At 31.4% G+C, this 6,708-nt stretch overlaps 1 pseudogene; it reads right to left on the bottom strand.

Annotated features, from left to right (window-relative positions):
* Positions 1–2,043: 2,043 nt before the first annotated feature.
* Positions 2,044–6,218, bottom strand: LOC128159690 (uncharacterized; annotated as a pseudogene).
* Positions 6,219–6,708: the final 490 nt, after the last annotated feature.

Genomic DNA, 6,708 nt, shown 5'->3' with positions numbered 1-6,708 from the left:
ATCTGAAAAATTTAGTCCGAATTTCCTCTGTTTTGCTTATAGTCAAACTTTGTCAGAGCCTAATTCCATAATTCAGTAAAAATATCGATTGTTATATTAATAATAATTCATATCCTAAATACTTTTTGTATTTAAAACAAATTTTACTCATGAAATTGAACTTTTTAACAATCCGGATTTGAGAACTCAAACCCTGAGTAAACAACGTCCTTAAGAAATGTATGAATTTGCTATGACGGTCAACTCTTTACGTTGAACCCTATTGTGACGTCAGCAAACCCACGAACTACGTTAAGCAGCAATTACATTAGTATTTTATATTATGTCTAAAACAAAGCTAGCTTAATATGGTTTCCTTTTTTTAGTTAGCAGCACGTTCAATTTTCAAGCATGATTAAAGTAATAAAATTGCAGTGATTATATATATCATATTAAGCTATTAGGGCTTTATTGGATTTGATGCTCAAAGAATGATTCCTTATTCTTTAAATAGATTCAGTTCCTATAATAAACACATTACTTCCAATAGTATTTATAAACGAAACATAGTATGAGATGAAGAATATACCCCAGTGCGTAAATGTAATACTTTTTGCAAGCATGATAACGTGTAGTTTTTGGGTGCTTTTAAACGAGGACGGAACCTATGGAGATGTTGTACAATAAATCAGTTGATTGACACGCATTGTGATCGTAAGTCGTATTCATTACTCATTGAAAACCCTCGGAATAATGAATAATCAGTAAATATCGATTGCTGAATTTAAATTTCCCGCCGTTATGAGAGCTGTCATTGAACTCTAATCTAATCTTTGACGTCACACCACTATTCCGGTTTGTTTCATCAACGTAGCATCAGTACTATTATAGATGATTATGATGTCTAAAGTAACAGGTTGTGAAAAAAATGGAACACTATCCACTTCAGCTTTTGTTTTTGACTTTCCGCTAAATCACAAAACAATGAAATATGTTCGTTTAGTCGACGAATACATTTTTCAACATCATGTTGGGCTCCAGTAAATAGTGATTTCTCTTACTTTACACGAGCATAAAACTTTACTCTGTATTTCATCTTCAAAATCGTATGACGAACTGTTACATGTATCATATAAACCAGTTTATCATTTCCAATACATTTTTTTTAACTTTCCCTACCCTTATGAAAAATATTGATTTAACCTAGTGATAGCTAGTCCGATATTCTATTAATTTCCTAAACAAAACCGATATCTTTGTCTTCTTGCTCAAATGGTTAGTGCTTTCTTCTTGACATTTTCTGCATGCATTTCTAATCCTCTTGCAGTCTTCTGGATCTTCTGTCCTCTTGGCATGTCTGCAACCTTTTGATAATTTTTTGTATAAAACAATATAAATCTAAATAAATTTTGTAATTGTTTCTCCCTGGTCTGCTTTTTCAGAATTAAGCATAAGAATTCAAAAGTGTAGTTCAAATTTAAAATCTTTAAAGGTTTTTAATTATTATTAATTTTTATTAGCGAAGTGTTCATAAATTGATACATTTAAAATTATTGTTTACATAATTTTTTTAAGAATGGGACAAAACTTACCCCCCCCCCTTCAAAGCGAGCTAAAACTCACAAACATGACCATAGGAAATAATATAGGATCATAGAGTGCATAGCAAGATTAAACTCGTAAAACAATTTATTGATGTTTAAGGTTCGAAGGATTTACTTAATGATGGACATGTAATTGTATGACATCAATATTTTTTTCAAAGATGTTATCAGTATGATAACTATAAACAAATATATATGCATGTAGATATATTGATATTTTCGTACTTCATGTAATATTTCAATATAAAAAATACATAAACCGAACCTTAGTCTCTCTGGAAAGTGAAACGAAGGGGAAAAAAAGTACGTGTATTTTGCTCCGGTTGGAAAAAAAGAATTTAAAAAGGTAATATGCAAAACTACTGTTTCGTTTAATCAAGACATAAAAATATTATCAGTTATATAAAACAAATGTTAACCTTCCTTTTCTAAAAAACAAAAAAAAAACAAAAATAAATGCTGCTTAAAATGTTCTTTTATTTTCTTAATAGATCCGGATTTTAATAAAAAAAATAACGTCTACATGATGAAGCAAATGAAGTATCTTCTCCAGTTGCCATATGCAGTTTCCATGGACGTTGTAAATCTACTTGCTGTTCTGATGTAGAAGGTGCCAACAGTTGATTTGGGTTCTCCTTCAGTCCAATTAAATACTGTCAATATATTTCCAAAGTCGTCAAGGAATGGCAACGTTTCGCTTCGTCTCTTTCCTTGTAGGTATATTCTCCCCGGATAGATGTCTAGAAAGTAAAACATTCTAGCCATTAAAGAAAACAAAGTCAGTAACTATACAATTAGATTGTTAAACTAGATACGATCTCGTTACGAGTAACGAGTAGGTCTTCCTTGCGATTTCTGTTTTAAATCATACCATGAATAATTGATATAACTTCACCCATTTTCTTACACCCATCTAAAATTGTTAATCATTTTTGATCATTTTTGAGATACAAATGATTGAATATTTTAGGGGCCAGCCCTTTAGATCCTTTATGGGGACAAAAATTCGTGTTTTGATAAGTGGAATCGATTTAAATCATAAATGCAAACATGTTCTCTTCTATGATGTCTAACGATATATTGCGTCAAAGTTTAAGTACTTTGGTCCCTAAAATCTTTTATTACGTCATAAAGGGGCGTGGCAATGAATTTTTCTAATAGATATTGATATTATCAACAAAATATGTCTACTTCTCTAGATATATTGCGTTAAAGTTTAAGTACTCTGGCCCCTAAAAATCCCGTATTACGTAATAAAGGGACGTGGAAATAATCTTTTCTAATAGATATTGGTACGATCAACAACTTTGCTTCTATAATGCATTACAAAATCTTTATCGTTTTTAAGTTATTTGTAATAGAGTTTACGAGTGTCTTGGCCCCTAAAAAAAGGGGCCAGCCCCTTTTTCTTGATTTCGTTGCAAAGAACTTATGATTATCTACCACTTTTGTTATATATATCTTAACCAAATATCAACTGATAAAAAGATACAGCTCAAAACGTATGAAAATTTTGAATAAAAATTCGTACCCAATTTTCGTGCCAAGGCGAGCTCCAAGAAATAGCGCCAGTGGCGTAAAACAACATAATAGTGCACAACTTCAAACTATAGACTACCTATCCTAAAAATTTCATATTCATATCTTTGATAGTTTCTGAGATCAGCTCTGCACAAAATAGGTCATGAAAATGTACAAAATGGCCGATAAATCGGTACCGGAAGTGCCGACAGGAAAAATCTCAAAAACGTATGAAGTTCACATCAAGACTCATCTTCTCTGAAAAAATGGTTGAAATCGGTCGAATAGTTTTCGAGAAATCTCGTGCACAAAATTTGTGGAAAAAAAATAATAAGAAGAAGAAATCGTACGAAAACTATAAGGTCTTCCGTTGGAAACGGAAGACCTTAAAAACAAAACATTCACATTCTAGTAGAATACATTAAAGTCAATTCATACAGTACATTTTTAAAACTTGATCTAAAGTTTATGGGCGGCGGAACGAGTGAAAACAAGACGTTTAAGCAAAACAAACAACTAATATTTAAAAACATGATATTTATAATATGAAACAGACTAGCTAAAACAAATTGAACAGACTCTTTCACAAATTCAACAGCCACCAAGGCAAAACAAACAATCAGCGGTGCATAACCAACTGTCATTCACTGATTTAATGGTGGATGGTGTACATAGAGCTATTAGAGAAAATCGAGCCCTGATGAAAACGCAAACCTGAGGAAACGTACCCACGAATTAGGGTGCGTTTAATTTTCTCCAAGAGAAAAATGTACCTTTGAGAAATCGTTGCAAGAATTGAAATAGGAAAAAGAACTGTTGTTTTACAATGGAATAACTAATTATTTTAATCATTTGTATCATTTTGCTTGTATCATTACTTACATAATCACGTACATCAAATAATTTCAAAATACAGTCACGTGGAATCGGGTTTTTTTTTAAAGGAAGCAGATTCATCATAAAAATCTTGACAAGCCATAAAAAAATTAATCGCCAATCAAGAAAAACCTATAGCTACTCCGTTCGATGGGTAGGGGGCGTCGCTGGTATGCATTTACCTATAACTTAAATCTCACTATTAATTTCATCATATTCGCTGTCAGTTTTTACATGCTTTGAAAAAAAGTTAGGGAGAGGGATTCTCCAGTGTACAATTTCTCCTTGTACCTCTTTGCACGCTATCTAGGGTTCATTCAGTGAGTGACTGTTTGTTTTGCAACCGTGATCGTTTGTTTTACATCCGGGTTTGTTTGTTTTCCAAAAGAGTCTGTTGATTTTGTTTTAAGCTGGTCCATTTCGTATTTCAGTACCTTTATAAAAAAAAAAAAAAATTTGTATTGACGTCTAGGTTACCATTTCGGCTCCCATACTAGATGCTCTCTCAAAAATATCATTACAGCACAAAAGATGCCGTAAAATTGTAAATACAGGATTTTGAAAATGTATCCTTGAACATTTAACCTTATATTACTAGGAATGAATGAAAGTTTTGACTGTCATAACTTTGTTTTGTTTATTTATACCAAGTATTTTTTGTAGGAATAAAAATGCATTATCCGAGTCCACTAGAAACAGATGACTTCTTGAATCTTCTCGACTGCATTCAGTGCTTGCATTCTCAGCCGGTTTCTTTACAGTATGGTACTTATAACAATACAGATGTGTGGGGTTTTAGGCGTAACCAGGTGTTGTACACTCATGTTCTGCAAAGATATAACCCAGCCTTTTTATGGTAATAACATTATAAAAATATAGATTAACATTATTTTGTATAGCAAAAACTAGATTTGCTCTTATATTTTTAAACTTTTTTCCACTGGGGGTAAAATATTGAATATAAGACAACTTAAAATACAGGTTAATACAAGAAATATTTTATACAGGATTATTTTTGCCCTCCCTCACTTGCTAACGGATTCTTGAATTCCCCCACACTAAATCGTGTAAAAAGAAATTGGATTTCGCCAAATCTTATTAGACCACTTATTAAAAGGGTGAAATAAAATGTGGCGAATATTTTCCTATATACAGTACGTCCGACTCGTTCGAACGTATCTCGTTTGTTGCCTGTGCAGATTATACGTAAATGGTTCTCTAAGAGAAAAACACTACTGGCAGACTTTGAATTTGGTATAATAAAATTCAACCCTTACAATTATTGAAGTTTAAATTAATTAAACTATTGATTTACATGAATTTATTAATAAAAGATCAAAAATAAATTTACATAAATAAAAAGGTTTTAAAAGAAAATGAATTGTAATCCAAATTAGCAATGAGTCAGATATCATAAAATTTAAATGATTTACACACAGCAAAATGTTCCTTTATTAAAAGTTCTTTGAATATCGATTCTTTTTTAAGACACACTTAAACATTCGTACATGTATCTGTAAATTTACGAAAATGACAGAATGTATCAGAGAAATTTGTCCACGGCTTGTTTAGGCGACAAGGGTGATAAAACAAGCATGTTGATCGAAGTTTCCTTAAAGTTACCTTAAATTTCTTATTGTTGTAAATGTATACTTTAACAATTTATATAAATGTGAAAATATAAATGAAATGTTATTTAAAACGTTCTCCTGTCTATATTTAAAATGATTAATATAAATGTAAATATATTATTGAAAAAAAAAATGATTTCAAGAAAAAAAATTCATTTTTCTTTCTTATTTAAAAGACTTTATCTAGAAAACCAACCTTTGAAATAATATATTTCTCCTTCGACGTGTCGAAAATTCAGCCCTGTTTTATGACGATGTGAGAACCGGTATCCTTTACAAGTTCCTCCAAGCTCTGAAGCATACACCGACAGACATGAAGGCAATTCCACACAGCTAATCATACATTGTAACAACGGAATGTTTTTGATGAACAAAGGTTCCAAATCAGGTACAAGGTTATCCATATCTACATTTCGTCGAAAAATACTAGATTGAAATTCCTTCGAAGTAATCACACCTGCCCCGATACAGACTGATATTTTTGATATGGTCGAAAATACTCTCATGTTGTAAAATTACTTCAAATAGCATTTCACAAACTATATTTCTTATATACAGTTATGAAAATATCGACCTGTTAACAAGCTAATCAACAAGTACAAATTTTCATTGGTTAATAATCAATCAATATTGTTCATGTTGGCAAATTTGCAAAAAAACAATATGATCTTATCCTTTATCCATTCATATGAACTCAACCTTGTACACAAATAATCACTAGCGGGGAAATAACATGCATTGTAAGTGGTTTTGTATTTCGATTAAAGATCTTAAGTTTTGATTAAAAAAAAATTGCACAAAAATTGAATACATTTCATTCAAACATTTTTGATATTTGTATTCGAGAGACGTCAAAAATGAAAACAAATCATTATGCAGCCAAGTATCTAGTAACTTAGCCGATACGAATAACCACAGCATACACGCAAGAGTGTTTGAGTTTGATAAGGGATATTTATATCAGAAACACCCCTAAATGCTAGCAGCTCTGATTTGTATGAGTTATGATTTTAGTTAAGGGAGTATTGTAACCATTTAACCCCCTCTCCCCAAAATCATGTTTATTACAATTTAAATAGACGTCGTAAATTGTACTC

Source organism: Crassostrea angulata, chromosome 8 (assembly GCF_025612915.1).
Source record: "Crassostrea angulata isolate pt1a10 chromosome 8, ASM2561291v2, whole genome shotgun sequence".
NCBI classification, from domain to species: Eukaryota; Metazoa; Mollusca; class Bivalvia; order Ostreida; family Ostreidae; genus Magallana; species Magallana angulata.
Note: the sequence above shows the minus strand (reverse complement) of the source record. Positions and strands in the feature narration are given on the sequence as shown.